Raw genomic sequence first — 24347 nt, 5'->3', positions numbered from 1 at the left:
AGAGGCTTTTGCGCAAAAAGGAGCCGTCTACACAGCTCCTTTTGTGCAAAAACAGCTCCTAATGAATTATGCAAAGGAAGTGTGGCAATATGCTAATCCATGCCTCGTTTGCATAGGCTTTTGCACAAGAAGGAAGCAGTATAGACGTAGCCTTGGGGTTTGTGCGGCTGGGGCATTGTGCCTGCCTCACTCTGGCTGGAAGAGATTAACACAGGCCACAGTGAGCCTGAGCAGAGCCCTGGCCAATGAGGAATAAGCTTTTAAGCAGCCAATCAGGGTGCAGCTTGCTGGGGCAGCCCTGTATAAAAGGAGCTGCTCAGCAAAGAGTAGTTAGTTAGGGCCTGACCGGGGAATATGTAGGATCTGGTTCCTGGAGAAGTGCCTTTGGGAGAGCAGTATTGGCCAGGTTTGGGGGGGCTAGACGGGGAGGCTCCCGCCTGATACCAGCCGGGTTGGACACCTTGTGCAAAGAATCACAGGGGAAGTGGCCCAGGGAACAAGAGGCAGTGAAGGGGAGCAGAGGAAGGCAGGACAAAGCTGCTGCCAGAGAGTCCCTGGGTTGGGACCCAGAGTAGTAGGTGGGCCTGGGTTCCCCTTTCCCTCTCGTACCCAGAAGGACTGTGGCTTGCCCCTGAAGTGAGCGGCTAGACTGAGGCTGTAGAGGGCCACAGTGGCAGACGTGCTAGATGAAGGACTCCTGATAACCCCCTCCCCCCCCGGAGGGTGAATGAGAGACCCCGGTAGTGGGCACTGCCCGGGTATGTCTACACTGCACACTTATTTCGAAAGAAGCTATTCTGGAAGAAATGCTCCGAAACAGCTTATTTCAAAATCACGCGTCTACACTACAGGGAAGCCTCAAAATCTGTCCGAGACAGGCTCCCCTAATGTGGACGCGCCCCCTCAATGTCGAGCCGCAGGAGGCATTGGAGAGTAATTACTCTGAATGGCCCTGGGGAGGGGCTATTTCGAAATAGCAGCAGCGGCACGTCCACACTACCGTGAAATAAGGTTTTCAGAAGTCAGAATAAGCCATCTATTAGTTCGAATTTATTTCGAAGTAACGGAATTGCGGTGTAGACGCGTGCATTGTTATTTTGGAGTAACGGCCGTTAGTCCGGAATAACGCTGCTGTGTAGACGCACCCCCAGAGGGCAGTATCCCTAAGAGGACTCTGTGGTCTGGAAGCGACTCAGGTTTGGAGTGAGAGGGTGGAGCGCCGACAGGAGAGACACCTTCCAGAAGGGGGCGCCCTGCTGAGAAAGGACCAGTTCCCCAGAGCTACCAGCAGGAGGCGCCACAATGGTGAGTCCTGCTCCATGACAAGCATGAACTTCGCCCCTCGGAGGGTTAGCATTAGGCCTACACTTCAGGACAGATTCATGAACATGGCTGAGCTACCCAGAAGCTGGCTGGAGCTGCTCAGCGCTCATGCCTACGGCTGTGATTGCTTCCTGTGCTTGCCTGGCCTCCCAGCCCTGCTCCTCACCTGCTAGTTGCTGGTGCTGACCCTTGGCAACCTGCTCCCGACTGCTCCAGCCATTGGGCCTCACTGCCCACCCCTCACTTGCTGACACTGGGAGAGCAGCTGTTCCAAGTGATCGGATGTTTATTCATCTGCCAGGGTGCACTCTGGGTTCAGCTGAATAGTATTCACTAACTGCTGTCCTGGGAAAGGCCACCAGATGTTACTCTAGGAGCAATGCAGGCTTTTGAGCATGCCCCCATGTGGCACGCCGTGCCACTGCACCCCCTGCCTCAGTTTCCCCTCTCAGTTTCAGCACCCCACTCACAATCAGAGCCTGCAGAACAATTCTGCCTCACTCCTGGGATCTAGCTCAGTAAGTATCACCTGGCTCCCCCAAAGAGCCCCCTTTTGTCCCCCACTTACACCGGGAGCGCCACAGTTGGCCTTCTTGGGGCTGTCCATGGCTTCCCCAGCCCGAAAGCTCCATCCAAAGTTTTCCTGGGCCTCCTTCTGAGGACTGAATGATCTGGCTAAGTCCTTCCTCTCACTCTCCTTGATTGGGCTTGGAGCCTTCTCTTTGTTTTCCCCTTCTTCCCAGGCACCTGGCCACACCCTTTCTCCTCCCCAGCTGGGTTTCATTGCCCCAAACTCTGTCTGGGAACTAGAGGAACCTCATAGAATCCCAGGATTAGAAGAGCCCTCAGGAGGGCATTGAATCCAACCTCCGGCTAGAAACAGGACCAACCCCAACGAAATCATCCTAGCCAGGACTTTGTCAAGCCAGGACTTCCTCTCCCCCCGTCCAGGCCTTGTTTTAGTCCCTTACAGCATCATAACTTGGGGAATCCTATTCCTCACCTTCCCAGACACTAAGGCTATGTCTACACTGGCATGAATTTCCGGAAATGCTTAAAACGGAACAGTTTTCAGTGATAAGTATTTCCAGAAAAAGAGCATCTACATTGGCAGGATGCTTTTCCGGAAAAGCCCTTTTTCCGGAAAAGCGTCCGTGGCCAATGTAGACGCGCTTTTCCGCAAAAAATCCCCGATCGCCATTTTCGCGATTGGGGCTTTTTTGCGGAAAAGAACAGTTTTCCGGAAAAAGGACTTTTGCCCGAGTGGGAGCAGCATAGTTTTTCCGGAAAAGCAGCTGATTTCCTTCAGTAGATCGTCAGTGCTTTTCCGGAAATTCAAGGGGCCAGTGTAGACAGCTCGCAGCTTATTCCGGAAAAGCGGCTGATTTTCCGGAATAAGTGGCCCAGTGTAGACACAGCCGAAGGCTATGTCTACACTCGCGTCTTCTTGCACGGGTAATATGCAAATGAGGCGAAGCGTTGAATATCGCCGAGCCTCATTTGCATACCTAATGAGCCGCCATTTTTTTCAGAGGAGGCTCTTGCGCAAGAAGGAGCGTCTACACTGCCCCTTCTTGCACAAGAAAAACCCTCTTGCGCAATGCCGTTACACCTACTACTTTTCAGGAAGAACGGCATTGCGCAAGAGGGTTTTTCTTGCGCAAGAAGGGGCAGTGTAGACAGCTCCTTCTTGCGCAAGAGCCTCTTCTGAAAAAAATGGCAGCTCATTAGGTATGCAAATGAGGCTCGGCGATATTCCACGCTTAGCCTCATTTGCATATTACTCACGCAAGAAGCCGCGAGTGTAGACATAGCCTAACTGTTCCCCGCAACCATCTGCCTCTTGCTCTCTGTCTGCTTCAGCTAGTCCTTTGGCCTCCATTTGCCTTCCCTGGCCACTTGGAGCGGGGTGACTGGCTTCCCAAATTGCTGACTCCTCTCACCTGATGTGACGTAGTGGGGGTACTTGCTGGGCTGTGGTGACCCCTGCTGTCTGGAGCAAGACCCAGCAGGGAAAACCTCGCTAGGCAGAGGTAAGGCCAAACTTGTTGAACCAGTGGCCAGACACCCCCCATGGAGAGGAACAAAGGAAGGTGGAATGCTGCCCTGACTGTGGGGCAGGGCTGGAAGGGAATTTAGTTAGTTCTGTCTGAGAGCATGGAGGAGAGCCTAGGGGAAGGGGCTGGAGTTTAGGGGCCCAGTCTCCCCCATCTCAAGGGGGCCTGAGGCATCCTAGCCCAGCTCTGTGACCAGATTCCATCTGTGCTGTGCTGTATCCTGGAGAGGCAGTAAACTTCCTCTATTCCACCGGCTGGTGCAGTCTGGTTGTGCCATTTCGGGGTGCAGGAGACGGGGGACCCCCAACGCGCCGTCACACTGGTGTCAGGGGTGGGATGCACTGCACCCCGTGGTTGGAGCTTCCAGCGGCGAGCGACAAGGCGCAGGAGAAGCAAGAGCCCTGGAGCCAGGCATGCTGGAGACAGAGTGAAGCGGTTCCTGGGAATCGTGGGGCGCTGCAGCACTAGACTGGTGAGTCTGCACCGAGGGGACCCGCGGGCAGATGGCCTATGCCCGACTCTTGAAGGCAGAGCTGGTGGAGCTGTGCAGAGAGAGGGGCTTGCCTGTGCAGAAAGCAACCAAGGCCCAGCTGATTGCTCAGCTAGAAGAGAACGACCAGCCACAGGGCCAGGATCTTGTCCCCAGGGGAAGCAGCCAGACCCCCCCCTGAGAGTGTGTCAGGCTCAGAGAGGGGGAGGAGTGCTGGAACTCACCGGAGAGATGAGACAGCTTCCCCCAGGAGGCCTGCAAGCTGCAGCCCATCTAGGGCAGGGGCCAGCCAAGCAGAGCTGCGGCGGCTGGAGATCCAGCTGCGGATCAAGGAATTGGAAGTAGAGGACCGAGAGAGGGACCGCCAGGACCGAGAAAGGGATCGCCAAGATCGAGAGAGGCAGCGGCAGCATGAGCTGGCCATGGCAGAGCGGAGAACCGGCGGGGCACCGGCTGCGCCAAGTGCGGATGGGCCCCAGGGTCCCAGGACTGCCAGATGCTTGGAGAGGCCCGTGGTGGCCCAATTGAAGGACATGGGTGACATAGATGGGTTCCTCAGCTCCTTTGAGAGGGCCTGTGGACTGCAACGGGTTCCCCCAGCTGACTGGCTGCAGGAGCTCATCCCCGCACTGAGCCAGGAGGCGGCCGGAGTGCTCAGTCAGCTGGAGGACCTACAGCCAGGGGATTACAACCGAGTCAAGGAGGCCCTGCTGCACAAGTTCGGGCTGACCCCCGAGATGTACAGGAAGAAGTTCCGGGGGGTACAGAAAGGGCCACGAGAGACCTATGTGGACCTGGCCTCCCGCCTGGCGCAATACTGCCGCAAGTGGGTGTCTGGAGTCGGAGCCCAGACTGCAGAGGAGCTGCTCAAGCTGGTCATGATGGAGCAGTTCTATGAAGCGTGCCCACCCAAACTGAGGCTGTGGCTCAAGGACCGGAGACCAGAGAACCCCCAGGAGGCCGGGAGACTGGCGGATGAGTTCACGGAGAGCCGGTCCGGGTGTGAACGGGAGTCCCGGAGAGAAAGGGAACCGCGCAGAGACCGGATCTCGGCTGAGCGACGGAGGGAGTCAACTACGGGGCGAGACCAAGGAACAGGTCGTCTGCGCCCCAGAGAACCAGCCAGGGCCTGGACAGAGACAGCCCAAAGCCTAACTTGCCAGCGCTGTGGGCAAAAAGGCCACAAGAGGGCTCAGTGCACCAGGTCCCAGGACCGGGGACTTTCCAGGGTTAACTGGCTGGGGCGGGAGGAAGGGCAGGCTGCCCCAGAGGCAGGGGCTGGCAGGCAAACCTCAGCTCAGAGAGAGGGGAAGGATGCTCAGTGCACCTCCCCTGGGAGGTCTGATTCTCAGGAGGCGGATTTCTCCGTGTACCGGGTGGGGGCAGGACGGCCCCTGCGGAGCGAGTGCCTCGTACCCCTGGAGGTGGATGGTAGGAAGGTGACGGGCTTCTGGGACACGGGGGCAGAGGTGACGCTGGCCCGATCCGATATAGTGGCCCCAGAGCGGATACTACCCCACACGCAGCTGACCCTGAAGGGCATAGACGGGTCCCCGTTTAAGGTGCCTGTAGCCAGGGTGCATCTGAAATGGGGGGCGAAGGAAGGCCTCAAGGAAGTGGGGGTGCACCCGCACTTGCCCACCGAGGTGCTGATGGGGAATGACCTAGAGGAGTGGCCCCATGAATCCCAGCGGGCTCTAGTCACTACCCGGAGCCAGAGCCAGCGGGGGGCTGACAACCTGGGTCCAGGGAAGGACTCCGGGCAGCGTCCTCAGGGTCCCATCCCAGTGGACACGGGGTCCAGCCAGGCTGGGACTCCGGACCTAGGCAGAGGTGGGGGACAGGTCCCGATCCCTGCCTCAGCAGCTGAATTCCAGGCTGAGGTGCAGGCAGACCCCTCCTTGCAGAGGCTGAGGGACCAGGCTGGCCTCCGTGCAGCTCGGCCCCGGGGGAGAGGTGGCCAGGAGAGATTCCTGCGGGGGCGTGGACTCCTGTTCCGTGAGTGGCTTCCCCCCAGGAAGGCGAGGGCATGGAGGGTCCAGCGGCAGCTGGTCGTCCCCCGAAAGTATCGCCTCAAGCTGCTGTATTTGGCCCACGATGTCCCCGTTGGGGGCCACCGGGGGATCCGGAGCACCCGGCTGAAGCTGCTCCAGCACTTCTATTGGCCGGGAATCTTTACAGCCGTGCAGCGGTACTGCCGGTCCTGTGACTCCTGCCAGAGGGGCGGGAAGGCCCAAGACAGGAGGAAAGCGGCTTGGGGGTCTCTACCCCAGATAGACCCTCTGGGCTTGCTGAGAGAGTTATGGGAGGGGAAGACCTCCCTGGATGGAGCTTCGGGGGTGGAAGCCGCCCTGGCTGTCCAGAGAAGGCTCACTGGGCTCATGGCCCCAGCCCGAGAGACCCTGGCCAGAGATCAAGGCCAGCGGAAGGGTGGGTGTGACCCCCGAGGACAGGCCTGCGCCAGTCGCCCTGGAGCGGGGCGGCGAGTGGACAGAGGGAAGCCAGCTCATGTGGGGCCTTGCCGCGGCCGGCCTGAGTCAAGGGGAGCACCCATGTCCCCGGGGCGGGTTCCCACGCAGAGGACCCGAACTTCCCTAGGTCACGAGCGGAGTGACCCTGCTCAGTTCGCTCTCGGAGGGGGGAGAACTGTGACGTAGTGGGGGTACTTGCTGGGCTGTGGTGACCCCTGCTGTCTGGAGCAAGACCCAGCAGGGAAAACCTCATTATGCAAAGCTAATGCCAAACTTGTTGAACCAGTGGCCAGACACCCCCCATGGAGAGGAACAAAGGAAGGTGGAATGCTGCCCTGACTGGGGGGCAGGGCTGGAAGGGAATTTAGTTAGTTACTGTCTGAGAGCATGGAGGAGAGCCTAGGGGAAGGGGCTGGAGTTTAGGGGCCCAGTCTCCCCCATCTCAAGGGGGCCTGAGGCATCCTAGCCCAGCTCTGTGACCAGATTCCATCTGTGCTGTGCTGTATCCTGGAGAGGCAATAAACTTCCTCTATTCCACCGGCTGGTGCAGTCTGTTTGTGCCATTTCGGGGTGCAGGAGACGGGGGACCCCCAACGCGCCGTCACACCTGAATGTGTCAGCGCTCTGTTACAAGTTACTCTGCAGGGAGCTTGGTTTAAGACCATTGTAGAGCTCCGTTATTAAAATAATCTTGGCTACCTTTTGTTTATTTAGTCCACGGTTACCAAGCATTAACATTCCAAACCTGAAAGTTTCTGGCATTCGCTCCCTTTGAGGGAGAATGGAAAAACCAATCTTATAAAGCCGCAACATCTGCTGCAATCATTTTACAAGCTTTTCTGCTCGGCTATGCAGTAGGGGGCTGGTGATTGATTACCTTTACTCCCCCCGAGGAGCAAACCAGAAGTCAGTGGGAATTCAAAAAGGGTTTCCAGGGAAATGAAGGGCTAATTCAATTAGCAGTAAAGAAAAAGAGACACTGTTACAAGATGGAGCGCCTGTGTCTTCTTGGGCGATATGATATAAATTCCTGCCTGCTAATTTTTAAGCTTTTTGTTGTAGTGTTATTTCCCTTGCATGGTTGTCTTGTATTTTTCCTGCATCGGGTCTACGTCTACACTGGCACCCTTTTCCGGAAATGCTTAAAACGGAACAGTTTTCCGTTATAAGTATTTCCAGAAAAAGCGCGTCTACATTGGCAGGATGCTTTTCCGGAAAAGCACTTTTCTGGAAAAGCGTCCGTGCCAATGTAGACGCGCTTTTCCGGAAAAAAGCCCCAATCGTCATTTTCGCGATCGGGGCTTTTTTGCGGAAAAGACTACTGTGCTGTCTACACTGGCCCTTTTCCGGAACAGTTTTTTCCGGAAAAGGACTTTTGCCCGAACGGGAGCAGCATAGTTTTTCCGGAAAAACACTGACAATTTTACAGTAGATCTTCATTGCTTTTCTGGAAAAACAAGTGGCCAGTGTAAACAGCTGGCAAGTTATTCCGGAAAAGCGGCTGCTTTTCCGGAATAAGTGGCCCAGTGTAGACACAGCCCAGGTGTAGTTCTTGCTTTTATGATAGGTATGGTAGATGAACAAGGCTTCTGATTTTAGGTTTTAACCAATAAACACCCTTCCCCCCAATAAAAATAATCAGTGTTTATGCAATAAATTAGTGCACTTCAGAAAGCAAAATCCTGCAATCTGCATTATTGTTCCATGTAGATAAACCCTTAACTACAACAGCAGTGATATCGCTTGTAAACAAACTGCCCAGCAAAAGGGATGAAATTAACACAGATTTGGTAGCCATGTGATGTCTGCAGTTTGTCTGGTGTTATGTTAACTTCATCCCAGTTGTGTCTACGGCTACGTCTAACTAGCCCTATTCCGAAATAACTTAGTTGGCGTCTATGCTGCAGGTAGTTATTTCGAAATACTGTCAAGCTGGAGGACTTCTTACTCGGACTCCTGTAACCCTCAGGCTGTGTCTACACTGGCCACTTATTCCGGAAAATCAGCCACTTTTCCGGAATAACTTGCCAGCTGTCTACACTGGCCCCTTGAATTTCCGGAAAAGCACTGATGATCTACTATAAGAAATCAGCTGCTTTTCCGGAAATACTATGCTGCTTCCGTTCGAGCAAAAGTCCTTTTTCCAGAAAACTGTTCCGGAAAAGGGCCAGTGTAGACAGCACAGTAGTGTTTTCCGCAAAAAAGCCCCGATCACGAAAATAACGATAAGTGCTTTTCCGGAAAAGCATCCTGCCAATGTAGACGCGCTTTTTCCGGAAATACTTATAATGGAAAACTGTTCCGTTTTAAGCATTTCCGGAAAATCATGCCAGTGTAGATGTAGCCTGATTGTACGAGGAGGAAGGGAAGTCAGAGGAAGAGTGCTCTATTTCATAAGTACTGTGTAGGTGCTCCCAATTTCAAAATACGTTATTTTGAAATAAGATATACAATTGATGTACCTTAATTTGCATAGCTTATTTCAAGTTAAGCCCTGCTGTGTAGACGCACGTAAGGGCGTATCTGCACGGAGCAATATTCACAGAATACAGGCATATGCTTTCTAAAGCACATTCGTGTGTTTCACATAAATTGGTCCATGTAGACCCTTCTGGTGTGCACTGAAGGTTCCCTAGTGTGCTTTAATTAGTGCTGTTTGATATAGGGCTATGTGTATATGTAACCCAGGCCTGCTCAGTGTGGTGGTCTGTCCCCCTCTAGTGACACTTAGCCCAGCTAGCACTTGATGAGTGTAGCGGCCTTTGCTAAGAGTCATGAGGCTTTCAGGTCATGCAACAGACTAGAGGCTTGTCAACTAAGTTTCCAGAGTCCCACATTTGATCTTGCCTGGGGTCTATCAGTATTAGATATATATATACACACACACAAAAGCCCTGACTCCCTCTGAGTTTTGTACAGATATATAGAGCTCAAACATTGCTTAAAATATACTCCCTTCCCCAGCAAATGAACTGAATAAACCCTGCAAAACAGAAACCCTTTACCTGGAATAGGATCATAGAACACTAGAACTGGAAGGGACCTCGCGAGATCGTCATGTCCAGTCCCCTGCCCTCATGGCAGGACCCAGTACCATCTAGATCATCCCTGAGGGTATGTCTACACTACCCAGCTAGTTCGAACTAGGAGGGTAATGTAGGCATACCGCACTTGCAAATGAAGCCCGGGATTTGAATTTCCCGGGCTTCATTTGCATAAGCGGGGCGCCGCCATTTTTAAAACCCCGCTCGTTCGAACCCCGTGCAGCGCGGCTACACGGGGCACGAACTAGGTAGTTCGAACTAGGCTTAATTTGCAACCGGGCTTCATTTGCAAGTGCGGTATGCCTACATTACCCTCCTAGTTCGAACTAGGAGGGTAGTGTAGACATACCCTGATAGATGTCTATCCAACCTGCTCTTAAATATCTCCAGTGATGGAAACTTCATAACCCCCCTAGGCAATTTATTCCAGTGCCTAACCTCTCTTGACAGTTAAGAAGCTTTTCCTAATATCCAATCTAAACCTCCCTTTGCTGCAGTTTTAGCCCATTGCTTCTTGTCCTAGCATCAGAGGCCAAGGAGAACAATTTTTCTTCCTCCTCCTTCTGACACCCTTGAAAACCACTATCGTGTCCCCTCTCAGTCTTCTCCTTGCCAAACCAAACAAGCCCAGTTCTTTCAGTCTTCTCTCATTGCTCCTGTTTTCTAGATCTTTAATCATTCTTGTTTGTCTTCTCTGGACCTTCTCCAGCTTCTCCACATCTGTCTTGAAATGCGGTGCCCAAAACTGGACATAATACTCCAACTGAGGCCTAATCAGTGCAGAGTCGAGCAGTAGAATGTTCAGACCTGGGGCAGGGAAGTGGGGTATGGAAGGGGCTGTTGGGTGCTGGCCGGGAGGCGCTTACCATAGGCAGTTCCCGGCAGATCCATCAATGAAAACGAGGCTACAGCCCTTTTGGCCTTTCTTCCTTTCCCATTGACGTAGATAATTCACCATCCCAAGAGGCAGCCGCTGGGGTGTGGGAAGAATTCTTGTGTCACTCTCGCGCTGTCTTCACAGGGACTTAGCACGGCTTAACGACACCACTTAGCCGGGTGGACTTTTCACATCCAGACCAAGGTCGTTTTAATAGACCTAATTTTCTAATGTAGACCAGGCCTTAATGACTTAGCCTTACTTCCTGCTCTGTACAATGAGGAAAAGAGCACTTCACGGGGCGTTAGGACGGCGTTTCCGACTGTGAGGTGCTCTGATGCTACAGGAATGGGGCAGGACTTTCAATAACTTGGACAGACTTTATGCTTATCCACCATGCAGCACCTTGCAGGCTCTAAGGAAACACCCCAGACACAAGGCATTGTAAGAGTTTGCTCTGCTTTCTTGAGCAAGAACAATCCAGGAGACCTGCCTGCCAGGTGTCCAGTCACAATCCTATTCTAAAGAACCCCTCTCCTTGGTCAGCATCCCTCGGATCTGGGAGATAACAGCCGTCGGTACAATTCTCCGAGAGCAGGCAGACCGCTGCAAAGAGCCTCTGTTGCTCGGGAAAAGGGGGCTCTACCTGAGTGGGTGGGTGCTGAGCTCATGGAGAAATGCCGGGAAAGGAGGGGGTGTGAGTCATTGAAGAATCATAGGGCTGGAAAAGACCTCAGGAGGTCATCAAGTCCAGCCCCCTGCCCAAGGCAGGACCAATCCCAAGGCACAGCACACAGAGTCAGGATGCCTGGGTTCTCTTTCTAACGTGGATGCCGACTCCCTGTATGACCAGGCTCTGTATAACTCATGTCACCTCCGGGCCTTGTTTTTTCCCATCTGTAAAATAGGAGTATGCCGTTTTCCCACCATGGTAGGGCGCTGGGTGGAAAGAGTGTTAGGAGCACCACACCCGGCTTGACTTTATATCCATGGCGGGTTTCCATTGATTGGAGCATCCCGAAGATTCCTGTCTGTCCTGGCTTACATGTCGTGCCCACGCTTGGCCTGTCTGTCCTCGGGCAGGACCCCTTCTTCGGTGCGGCAGTCCCGTCTCGGGGTTCCCACTCCAGTCCAGCAGCAGTGTGACAGCCCTTTCTCAGGGGGTCCACTCCAGGCGGCAACCCTCTTTTGGGGGGCCCACTCTTACCTGGGGGGTCTGCCCCTCTGCCTCCAGGATGGCGCCTCTCAGTTCTTTTCCCCTCTCCGCCCCACCCTTGACCGTTCTGGCACGAAGGAGGCATGCCATGTGGCATAAGGGAAACAAGAACATGTGAGAGCCGGGCCCAAGGTAAGAACAATAAAGTCGCTTTGGGAAGGGCTGACACAGTGATGTGGTGACTCATCCGTGTTCTTGCTGTCACGCTGGGGATTTGGCTGGATGGCAGATGCCTAATTAGCGTTCGTTTGCAGAAGCTCTAGCAGGGCTGACTTCAGCAGCAGTGTCACCGGGTGCCAGGCCGGTCACCGTGAATGAGCGGACATGTTTGGGTCAGGCGGGGCCATGGACCCAACCCCGGAGCGCGTGCCGGGGGGTAGTCAGAGCAAACCGGAAAGGAAACCGGCTTTCCTAATGTGGGGAGGTGAAAGGGGTGGCAGGTGGGTGGAAACACAGACCCTTGCAAAAGACCAGCTGGGAGGGCGGCCCTGTGAACAGAGGGGAAGGCTGGTCTACTGCAGTGTTTCTCAAACTGTGCTCTGTGGAGACCTCTCCGCGAGGTTGACAAATTGAAACATCGATAGGTACAACACATACAATCAGTGGACCGCTGGGGCTCCGCTTAAATTTTTATGTATGTAAAGGGCTCTGGAGCCCAAAAAGTTTGAGAACCGCTGGTCTAGTGGCTTCAACGACCGCTGGGGCGTCAGGAGACCTGGGTTTGATTTAGGGCTCTGTCAGGGGCTTCCTGTGTCACCGTGGGCACGTGTCTTAGAGCGGGATTCGCCAGAGTACCTAGATTTGGGCACCAAAAGCTGGAGTTGAGGTGTCTCCGGCCGAGCTCTGGCTGCACCAAGTCCCTGTCAAACCCTGGCGGTTCCTAAATGCACTTGGTGCCTACGTGTGAGGACACGGAGGGACACCCGCCAGAGGGAGGCGTGTCCTGCTGCCAAGCTAACTCCCAGGGCTACCAGCAGGAGGCGCCGGGGTGGTGAGTGTCCGACCCGCGCCACGAATATTGGAATTTCAGGGCCAAAAGGACAAAACCCATTGCACAGTCACAGTCTCCTGTGATGGTTCTAGCAAATGTAAGAGCCAACCGTGTTGTGAAGGAGAATCATAATGGCATTTGACGTGATTTGGTTTTGGAATGGTGGAATACTTTTCTCCTGTTTAGGGAGCTGTCAGCCGACGGTCAGGGCAGTGAGTCCCTTATGACCGGCTGAAGTTCTTTTAAATTGTGCTTGGTTCTGTTACAGCAACTGAAGGAGTCAGGTTAAAGCTTAAACAGTTACTATTTTATTGTTACAGGGTAAACTTAGTTGTTAAATGCTACTACTGTGTTACAGATAACACAGCCACTACAAAGGACAGGACAGAAATTACACTAATAAGTCACTTACAGGTACCACGAAACCCTTTGGTTCTCTGAGCTCTTATTAAATGCATGCAAAATAGACACATAGCAGGTATATATTCTCACCCCTGCGTTCCAGACTTGGCGTGGCCAGCGTCTTTCTCTCAATCCCTCGGGAAGAAGTAGGGCGAGGTTGGGCATCCCACAGACCTTGGGAGACAATCAATACCTGCCAGCAGGTATAGATGATTGGAGCTCAAATGGGGTGGGCTGCTGAACCTCTTTTTATACCCCTTGGGTCATGTAGGCTTCTTCCTGGTTTCAAGTGGCCAATTAGGAAAAATGGCTTTGAATGCCAAGTTTCCCACGAAGGGTGCAAAGCATAATTTACACCTGGGAAAATGCAGACAATGGGCACCTCTGGTATGTGATGGGCGAAGATTCCTCTCTGGGACAGTGCAGGCGTGTCAATTACTGGTACTAGCCATCAGGGCGACGGGAGGCCCCGGGTCATCAGCTAGCCCATTTACTGTCTGGTTTCTGTTTATGGTAGAGTCAGGGACAGGCAGCAAACCTGTGTTCCCAGGGCATCAAAGGCTGACTGCCTTTCTCTTGCTCTCTGGGGGGAGGGGGGGGAAACAAGATGGGGCTCGTGGAAAAACAAGATGGGGTTTTGTGTCTGGCTACAGGAGCTAAGAAAAATGACACACGATTAGCCCCCCAAACAAGTTCCTCACACGTCTAGCATTACCGAGCTGATATCTGCCAGGCAATCAATTATTCATTTAGCTCTGAAGCTGGCTGGCTGCTTCACGAGGCAGGAAAGATGGTGACATGAGAAGAATTTGTTTTCATTCCCTGTAGAATGAAGTGTCTCTCTTATCTGCTGACTCTCCCACGGCCGCCTATGTCATTGGAGTTTTCTTCCTGTGACAGGCTTGTTCACCTGTAATTTGCCCATTCAAATCCAGGCCAGTGGTAATTGCAAGTTTCCACCAGCTCGTAGCTGTTGGGTGACTTATGTTTCTGAGGGTGGCAGACTAGGTGTCGGGTCAGGCCAAACTAGATTTATAAAATTGGATTGAGACCTTAGGTAATGATTGTAACTGGCTGCATGCATTGTTCACTTATATCTGTGCCCCATGTTACAAGGTAATGTTGTAATATTTGCTCTGTAACTGTAAATCACCTGTCGGGAGTGACGGGTGAAATAGCAGTGTGAGGCAGTAGGTGTTATCTCCTGCCTAGCACAAAGCCCACAGACACCAGACACCCCATGAGTGGGACATCAGAAAACAAAAGACTTTGATTGCTGCCCCTCCACACCTATTCAGAGGAGTGTATGTAGATTTGCCCTCCATCAGCGTGAAATCTGGAAGGAGGGAATATAAATCCCTGAAAAGAAGTAACTCTCTTCTCTATGCTGGTCGGCGTCTCCGAGCAGATCTGTCCTTAAATCATTGACTTGGTGCAGCTGCACTGATGGAGTTGCGTCCTGTGGCACCTAAGGAGGGCTGGGCAATAATTTTTTAGGGGGGGGCCACTCCAAGAATTTGGTAAGTGGTCAAGGGCTGCTCTTTTCCATGATATTCATGGGAGGGAGGTTGGGTGCAGAAGGGAACGCGGGGTAGGGGACTGGGATGCAAGAGGGGGTGCGGCGCCTGGGAGGGGGTTGTGACATGGGTTGGGGTGCAGGAGCTGGTGCAGGGGGTTGGGCTGGGTTTTGACTTAGGGCAGGAGGGGGTTGTAAGCAGTGTTCCCTGTAACCTGGGCACTTGGGCGGCTATTCAGGAGAGATTCAAATGCCGCCCAGCTGATTAGCAGAGCGCCCCCAGTACCCACAGCCGGCAACCTGTGTTTCTACTGGTGGTGCACATCCGCACATGCCTCTGTGCACACAACAAAATTTATTCTGCACATGGGTGGAAAAAATTAGAGGGCACATTGGTTGTGACCTGCGGCAGGAGGTTGGGGTGCAGGGTCTGGGGGGAGGGTATTGCTGCAGGGGTGCAGAGGGTTTGGGTTATGGTCTGGGGCAGAGAGTTGAGGTATGGTAAGGGCTGGGGCACCAGATATAGGCTCTAATTAGGAGGCATTTATCTAGGTGGCTCCTGGCAAGCAACCCTGCAGGACAATCAGGCAGGCTCTCTTCCTGCTGTGCTCCCACACACCACTCAAAGCTATGTCTATGACAGCTCCCATTGGCTGGTTTCCAGCCAATGGGAGCTGCAAGATTGTGCAGGGGGCAAGGCAGTACATGGACAGCCCCCACCCAGGAAGCACATGGTGTGCAGAGATGCAAATGGTCTCTGTAGCCAGCCACTTTGAGAGGCATGTGGGGACATGGCAGACCTACTCAGGTCTCCTGCTGGGCCACAGGATGGGGGCATGCCGGATCCAGCCTACGTGCCATATTTTGCCCACTCTTGGCATAAGTGAAGATGCTCCTATGTCCACACCCCCGAGTGATAGTTATATGGTTATAAGTCTGCAGTGTAGACCTAGCCTGATGGGCAAGGATTAGTAACCCTAAATAAAAGATCCCCAGTGCTCGAATTGGGTTTGCCCTGTTGGACATCTAGAGCTTGTTGATTATAGAAGCTTCTATTACAGACTTAAGTTTCAAAAGGGAACTCATTTGTTTGTGTCGGGTTCCCTGCTATAAACCTGTAAATAACCTTTATTTCTTTACCTTTCATAAATTAACTAAAGGTCTGTTCATCTAGGGTTGGCTCCAGGCGTTGTCTTCAGGGGTGAGATGTGAAATGCAATTGACCTGGGTCTTTGAGAACAGGGAACTACCTGAAGATTGTTAAAAACAACGGGTAGTCCTCTGGCACCATAGGGTGTGTCTAAACTACATGGCTCTGTCGATGGAGCCATGTAGATGAGGCTGATCGGCAGAGGGAAATGAAGCCGCAATTTAAATAATCGCGGCTTCATTTAAATTTAAATGGCTGCCACGCTCTGCCGACCAGCTGATCATCAGCTGTTTGTTGGCAGATCGGGGCAGTCTGGACGCTCCCCCGTCGACATGAAAGCCCTTTGTTGACCTCCCCCTCGTAGGATGAGGTTTACCGGGGAAGTCGACAAAGGGCTTTCATGTCGACGGGGGAGCGTCCAGACTGCCCCGATCTGCCGACAAACAGCTGATCGTCAGCTGGTCGGCAGAGCGCGGCAGCCATTTAAATTTAAATGAAGCCGCGATTATCTAAATCGCGGCTTCATTTCCCTCTGCCGATCAGCCTCATCTACATGGCTCCGGCGACAGAGCCATGTAGTTTAGACATACCCTTAGAGACTAACACAAATATAGATGTAGGGTCACGAGCTTTCCTGGGTGAAACCCACTTCTTTAGATGAACTGGAGTGGAAAAAACAGGAACCCAGAATTTATAGCAGAAAAAGAAAGCGGGGGAGGGGAGCGGGAAATGTACCTACCTGTCAATTGTAGGCCTGGTGCTAATGAGGCTAATTGAGTGGGCTGGAAGTGTCCCATACTTCGCTTTTGATGTAAAAATGAGGTGTTAAATGCAGGGAGGTCTGGCTTTATAATGCCACATCCAGTTAATGTCTTTGTTCAAGTCCAGGGAACAGTGTCAAATTTGCATATTAACGTCAGTACCTCACTCTCCCCCTGTAATTGGCTGGTGACATTCCTTTGTAGTCACAGACTAACACGGCAACCCCTCTGAGACTGAATATTGTTGTGATTTTTTTTGGTGTAAGGGACCATCTGTCACAAAACCAAGCATGCCCAGGTGGCAAGATAGACCAAAGTACCCCAGGGGGCTGTCTGTGACTCCGTATCAAGGCTGTTACAGAGCTTGGAGGGGGTTTACACTTGCTGATCCACTGGGGAAGATAGAGTGTAGAGATGATTCACAACCCATTTGGGGGTTTGTGCCCTGCTTTGTAACAGTCTGCCGAAGCTGGTACTCATGTGCTTGCACCACTGCAGGACAGCTTGACAGTGTAAAATGAGTTCATGATACACACGTATAGAATGGGAAGTGACTGTCTAGGAAGGAGTCCTGCAGAACGGGATGTAGGATTCACAGTGGACCACAAGCTGAATATGAGCCAACAGCGTGACGCTGTTGCAAAAAAACCTGACATGATTCTGGGATGTGTTAACAGGAGTGTTGTGAGCAAGACACGAGAAGTCGTTCTTCCACTTTATTCTGCACTGATTAGGCCTCGGTTGGAGTATTGTGTCCAGCGCTGGGCACCACATTTCAAGAAGGATGTGAAGAAATTGGAGAGGGTCCAGAGAAGAGCAACAAAATGAATCAGGGTCTAGAGAATATGAGCTGTGAGGGAAGACGGAAAGAATTGGGCTTGTTCAGTTTGGAAAGGAGAAGACTGAGAGGGGACATGAGAGCGGTTTTCAAGTATCTAAAAGGGTGTCACAAGGAGGAGGGAGAAAACTTGTTTTCTTTGGCCTCTGAGGACAGGACAAGCCGCAACGGGCTTAAACTGCAGCAAGGGTGGTTTAGGTTGGGCATTAGGAAAAACTTCCTACCTGTCAGGATGGTTAAGCAGTGGAATAAATTGCCTAGAGAGGTTGTAGAATCTCCATGCCTGGGGATATTTAAGAGCAGGTTAGACAGACATCTGTCAGGGATGGTCTAGACCAGTGGTCCCCAACCTTTTGAGGTTGTCGGGCGCCAGGGGGCGTGGCCATTCGCCCGCCGGGCGCCAGGGGGCGGGGACACTTGCGCGCCCGGGGGTGGCCCCCCCCATAGCTGCATGCCCGGGGCGCCCCCCCCCCATAGATGCATGCCCGGGGGCGGCCCCCCCCATAGCTGCATGGCCGGGGCCGGGGCCCCCCCATAGCCACGCGCCCAGGGCCGGTGCCCCCTCCAAGCGCCGCGCGCCCGGGGCCGGCGCTCCTCCCCCCCCCCCCCCCCGCAAGCGCCGCACGCCTGGAGCCGGCGCTCACCGTGCGCCATGTGCCCGGGGCCAGGCCAGCCCCGAGCACCTGGCGGGCGCATGCAAATGCCCCCGCGGGCGCCATGGCGCCCGCAGGCACCGTGTTGGGGACCACGGGTCTAGACGGTGCTTAGTCCTGCTGTAAGGGCAGGAGACTGGACTCGATGGCCTCACAAGGTCCCTTCCAGTTCTAGTGTCCTGTGAGTCTACGATTCTATGATCTCAGGCCTGGCAGGAGCAGATAGGAATTTCCATCAGGGGAACCAACACGGTTTGCTCACTAATTAATACAGCTTTGGAGAGCGTTAGCAGAAAGGCCACAGCGGAATAGGCCACCGAAACAGAACTTTCCCAGCAGCCTCGATGATGGCAAGTAACCTCCCCAAAAGCACCTTGCCTAGCCCCACCACCTCTGCATGGAACACAAGAGTCCAATTCAAGGTCTCTGGGCTGTTGGGCCTTCCCACCATGGGCTGTGACTAACGAAGGGCAGTGCCGTAGCTGGGTTTGTGAATGACCACTCATGTAGACACACCTTTAGCTAGCCACACTCTCGCTAGCCGGCTAAAAACACAAGTGAGGATGGTGCCGTGCCGGCTTCAATACCAGCTGCACATATGGGTGCACAGTGCAGGGATCCCCGGAGCATCCTCGCTTCTATTTTTAGCAAGCTAGCAATCGCACAGCGAGTATAGATACATTCGCACGAGCTTCCTGTGTCCGGCTGCAGCATGGATGTTCCCCGAGACATGACCTCTCTCCACAGCAGCTGGGAAACCGATACTGTAGACCAAGGGTGGGGAACCTTTTTGGGGTGGGGGGCGACTGACCCACAGAAAAATCAGTTGCGGTGGCTGCAGAAAAGTGAGAAAGGGGAAAAAAAACACCCACCTCCCTGACATGGCCCCCCGACTGAGAAGCAGACAGTCACTCCCTTGTGAGGGGACCGTGAGGCAGAGCCTAGCAGGGCCCGGCCTAGTAGATTTTGTGGGGGAAAAGCCTCCAGGCAGCGCTTTCCTGCACCAGCTGAGGAGAGGGGGAGCGGCAGGGGGTGCTAAGCTGGAGCACTAGCACTGTTTCCCAATTCTGGGGGTAGCCCAGTGCCTCAGGGGCCGGTTCCAAGCAAGCCAGGGGCCGGATGCAGCCCCCAGAACTTGTGTTCCCCACTCCTGCTGTAGCTCCACAGCATTAGGCTTTTGAATGCAAGACACCGAACAGGGTCCTCGTTGCATCCAGGACTAAAGAGCTCAGATAGTTTCCCCTGAAATCCCTATTGAGTCTCCTAAACAAATGGCCTCATTTTCTGAGCTCGTAGACTCTATGCTCTACATCCCTCGCAAAACCAGGCCAAATCTATTGAGGTGCTTTCTTATAGACGCCCACGCCTGGTTTTAGGCAGCAGAGAAAAGGCAGCAGAAAATTCTGGCCATCAATTTTTTTTTTTTGTATTCTTTGTAATTGCAATAGGTCGGCCATGGCGAGGCTGTTGCTTTTCGCTGTTGTCCACAGCAGAGTTGAAAAGCCACCTGCAAAACCATTAGTGGCATAAATAGAAGGGAATGGCCCTATGAAAGATTAGTTATTTTAGCACCCTCCGTAGAGGGCACATTATCAAATTATCGTAATTGTTCTCTTGGCTGCTATTTTGTCAGATTAATTCCTGGAATACTGTCGTCATCATTTCCTGGAAGCAGAATCCCCCTTTTTTAGGGAGAAGCATGCGTCAGAAAGCTACCGAGAGCAAAAAACCCAAGCACAAAAGATGCCAAAGAAAAGTTTCATTCTTGTATTTGTCGGGTCAGATTGCTACGACAATACTGGTGCTGCCAGGACGTAGCTGTGCTGCTGTTGGGTAGGCACTTCCTACAGACCAGAAGGGATTTTTCCATCTGAGGCGAGTAATCCCCCTCCCTAAATGGGGGTAGCTAGGTGCAGGCCCACACAGATCCACAGATGTTGGCGGAATAGAGTCCCGGGCTAAGGAGGTTCAACCTGTAAGAACATAAGAACGGCCATACTGGGTCAAACCAAAGGTCCATCTAGCCCAGTATCCTGCCAGTGGCCTATACCAGATGCCTCAGAAGGAATGATCACACGAGGAAATCCTCATGTGATCTCTCCCCTGTTTCCCGCTTCCAGAGAAACAGAGGCTAGGGATACCATTCCTACCCATCCTGACTAATAGCCATTGATGGACCTAACCCCCATGACTCTATCCAGCTCTTTTTTGAACCCTGTTAAAGTTCTAGTTTTCCCAACATCCTGTGGCAAGGAGTTCCACAGGTTGACTGTGCACTGAGTGAAGGTTTGTTCACTGAGTCCTTTTGTTTGTTTTAAACTTGCTGCCTATTAATTTCATTTGGTGATCTCTAGTTCTTATATTGTGGGAATAAGTAAATAACTTTTCCTTATTCTCTTTTTCCACACCAGTCATGATTTTATAGACCTCTATCATATCCCCCCTTAGTCTCTTCTTTTTTAAGCTGAAAAGTCCACGTCTTTTTAATCTCTCTTCATATGGGACCCATTCCAAACCCCTAATCATTTTTGTTGCCCTTTTCTGAACCTTTTCCAATCCAATATGTCTTTTTTGAGACAATGGGAGCTGCGATCGCCCGTGCCTGCAAAGACCCAGGTAAATGTAGCGGCAGCAGCTCACCCTGGTGAACCACCACCGTTTTATTGCCCACCCTTGGCTTACGGGGAACACTGCTCATCACCATTGCTGGAGATGGCATTGCACCAAGAAACACTGGCACTTGAATGGGCTTGTTCTCCTCCGAAGTTTCTCTGCCTTCAGTCACACAGGCATAGCACACAGGCTGGCTGTGTCTAGACTGGCAAGTTTTTCTGGAAAATCAGCCTCTTTTCCGGAAAAACTTGCCAGCTGTCTACACTGGCCGCTTGAATTTCCGGAAAAGCACTGACGATCTACTATACAATCATCAGTGCTTTTCCGGAAAAACTGTGCTGCTCCCGTTGCACAAAAGGGCCAGTGTAGACAGCACAGAACTGTTTTCTGCAAAAAAGCCCCGATCACGAAAATGGCGATCGGGGCTTTTTTGCGGAAAAGCGCGTCTAGATTGGCCACGGACGCTTTTCTGCAAAAAGTGCTTTTCCGGAAAAGCGTCTTGCCAATTTAGACGCGCTTTTCCGAAAATGCTTTTAACGGAAAACTTTTCCGTTAAAAGCATTTCCAGAAAATCATGCCAGTGTAGACGTAGCCGCTATGTCTACACTGCAGCGATACTTCGGAATAACTGACGTTATTCCAAAAGAACACGGTCCGTGTCTACACAGCAGTTATTTTGACATAATGTCAAAATAACGTCAAGCTGGAGGCCGTCTTACTCGGACTCCCGTCACTCTCACCTGATGAGGAGTAAGGGACGTTGGAGGAAGAGTGCTCTAACTCGGACTTCCTGCTGCGTAGGCAGCGCCAAACGATGAACTAGGCTATTTTGACTTAAGCTCCACATTTGACCTAGCTTAAGTTGCGTAGCTTATTTCAGATTTAGCCCTGCTGTGTAGACACGCCCTATATAGATGCACTTTGAAGTATATGGAGATTTAACCACTGTAGTGATCAGATGCAGATGCTATTTCGAAATAAGACATGTTTAGACGCTCCACTGCTGCTATTTCAAAATAGCCCCTCACTGGGGCCATTTTAAGTTATTCCTCCTGGGGCTCTAAATCGAGATGGCGTGTCTACATTAGGGGAGCCTGCCTCGGACTAATTTTGAGGCTTCCCTGCAGAGTAGACGTGCTATTTCGAAATAAGCTATTTCAGAATAACTATTCCAGAATAGCTGATTCCAAATAACTGTGCAGTGTAGACACAGCCATAGTTTGAGACTGAATCCATGAGTGGATGCTCCAGGCAAACAAGGATACACTCTGCTAATTTTATTTTTATTGTTACCTTGCTTTTCTTCTTCTTCTTAATTTGATCTACTTGGAGGGATATTTGGTCTACGCCATTTCTGGAGACATAACACAGCTCCCACTGACTTTAGACATACAGCTGTGAAGGCGAAAAGTTGGAAGGCTTGTGCTTTGTGTTATCTGTCAGATGCCGACATGCAAGCGCCTCTGTGGATCCTGCGGCCAAACTGGAAATCTCTACGAAAGCTGTGGTTTATTGTAGCACACCACCTGGGAGGGTGTGATATGAGCGGAGGTGGAAGTAAGCTGGCTGAGCTGCGGCAAAAGCCAGCAGGGAACTATTTAAAGAGCTGGAAGGGACCTGGATTTCAATAGGACAGTAGGCTCTGGCCTACACTATGAAGTTATTTCGAAATAACTCTCCATATTTCGAAATAACAAGCAGAGCGTCCACACTACCAAGCCCGTTATTTCAAAATAAGGGGCTGGTTATTTTGAAAGAATAACTCCTGCTTTCCACGAGGAATAGCGCTAATTCTGAAATAGTAATTTTGAAATAGCGGACGTGTGGACGCTCCATTGCTGCTGCTTCGAAATAACGACTCCTCATACATTCAAAGTGATTACTCTCTGTGACAGGGCAGCACCTGCGCCCCGCACTAACCGGGCGCCATCCCCGGCATGCTGGGGTGAGCGGCAGCTCCGCACCGGCTCCTGCCCAGCGCGGCTTGTTCTGCTGTGGGCGGGGCCAAGCGAGGGATCCGACCAGCTGCACCCGGCCGCGCCGCCACGGCCCCAGCCAAGCAGGAACGATGGGGAGCCGACCCAGCCCCACGGCGCCCTGGCGGGGCAACACCACCCAGCGGAGGAGGCGGTCCCGCCCTGCTACGGAGGACGTCATCGCGGTAGGACGCTCAAAAGGAGCGCCGCTACCAGAGCAAAGGTGGGGGGGGGGAGACGCACAACAGGACCGAGGGCGGACAGACAGAGGCACCTCGGACCCCGTCTGCAGAGACCCTCGGGACCAAGCCGTCACGGCGATGCGGCAAGGGAGGTAGGAAGCGACCCAGGGCAGGGTGTTGGAACCCGGGGGGTTGGTGTGTTTAGGGGACTCCCTCCCCCACCAACCAGGGCTGGGGGAGCAGAACCCCCCCAGACCGTAGGGCCCTGGGTTGGGGCTCGGAGTGAGGGTGGGCCCGAGCCCCTCTACCTCTCCACGCCGACGCGGATGACACTAACACCCTACTGAGTGTGGACCGACCCTGCTGAACTCGGGGCAGGGCTCCTGGGTGATCGGGGAGCACCAAGGGAGGAGACCTCGGGTGAGGGAAGACGGAGTGGAAGGGCGGAGGATCCTGCGTGGCCCAAGGGGGGGGGGTCGTGCCGATGCCCCTCCAAACTCCCCAGTGCTTCCTGGGGCTTTAAGTCACGGTAGAACATCCACATTGAGGGAGCCTGCCTCGGACTAATTTTGAGGCCTTTCTGTAGTGTGGACACGCTATTTCGAAATAGTTATTGCTGGAGTTATTATTTCAAACTACATTAATTCCCTTGTCTAGATATGCCCTGCCTTTCAGTTACTTTCGCTGCTGGATATGAGAGAAAACTGGTGGAAGAGATGTGTAGGGGATGCCACAGGCATAAATATAATACGGTATTCACTTACTGGGAGAGTACTTGAGCCAAATAGATGCTCTTGAATGAAAGATTTCCGTGAGATAAATGTCCTTGCTACGTTCTATTGCATAACCAGAACATACGTTCGCTATTGTCTGAAAAGTTCAATTGACGCTGGCACTTTGCATTTTCAGAACTTGACTGGACATTTTCGGAAGCTATAGGAAGCATATTATGAATTTTGTTTCCTTGTTCATTACATTTATGTGTAACTATTATTTGCATTACTGTGTGCATCTAGGTTCCAACCCAGCTTGGATCCTATTGTGCTGATTGCCGTACAAACTGCTCCGCCGACCTTCCAATCTAAATAAAAAAGACAAAGAGTGGGGCAGAAAATAGAGGCCCCCAAAGGGAAAGTGACGGATCGAGGTCACACAGCAGCCGAGCCAGGAATAGAACCAAAGCCTCCAGACTCCTAATTAGGTTTTCTGTTCCTCTGCTGTTTATAACGATCTTTTCTGCTGCGTGATTTTCCCCTTGCAGGGGAAGCAACAAAGCTCCATATCGGGCTCTTCCATCCATACACGTTCCTGACTGCCAAGCGGCCTGTATTTCACATAACGATCATGCATCTGGGAGTCTGGTCACACATGCCAGCAGCGGAGCCGACCACCACCCTGGGGAGGGTTGCCAGATGTCCAGTTTTCACCCGGACTGTCTGTTATTCAGGTCCCCCAGCTGGTAAAAAAATCAGGTATTTCTTGTTTCCCTCGGACGGAAGCCCAGCGGGGACAATTTTCCCCTGCTGCAGGGGAGTGAGGAATGCGGGGCCATTGAAAGGTGTAGCGTCCCCCCCTTTTTTTGCTCAATAACTTTGGTCTCTCCTCCCCCCCCTTTTTTTTGCTCAACAGAATTTTTTCCCATTTTTGGGGAGGGGGGATTTGGTATTTTTTGTTAAACCATCTGGCAACCGTAACTGTGGGGCCCTGGGCGAAGTGTGTGTGTGTGGACCCCAGCTCCACGTCCTCAAAGGGGCAGGGCCTCAGGCAGTCGGTCCTGCCCTCATAGC

The 24347-nt window shown here is 52.5% G+C and overlaps 1 long non-coding RNA gene across 1 annotated transcript; it reads left to right on the top strand.

Annotated features, from left to right (window-relative positions):
- The first annotated feature begins 200 nt into the window (after positions 1-200).
- LOC142830644 (uncharacterized) lies at positions 201-23946 on the top strand. Its single transcript, XR_012906080.1, has 3 exons — positions 201-578; positions 22298-22712; positions 23577-23946. It is a non-coding gene; the product is annotated as an uncharacterized LOC142830644 (long non-coding RNA).
- Positions 23947-24347: the final 401 nt, after the last annotated feature.

The sequence above is a fragment of the Pelodiscus sinensis genome, chromosome 9 (assembly GCF_049634645.1).
Source record: "Pelodiscus sinensis isolate JC-2024 chromosome 9, ASM4963464v1, whole genome shotgun sequence".
NCBI classification, from domain to species: Eukaryota; Metazoa; Chordata; order Testudines; family Trionychidae; genus Pelodiscus; species Pelodiscus sinensis.
The sequence above is the reverse complement of the archived record's forward strand: the minus strand, read 5'-3'. Positions and strand labels throughout refer to the sequence as shown.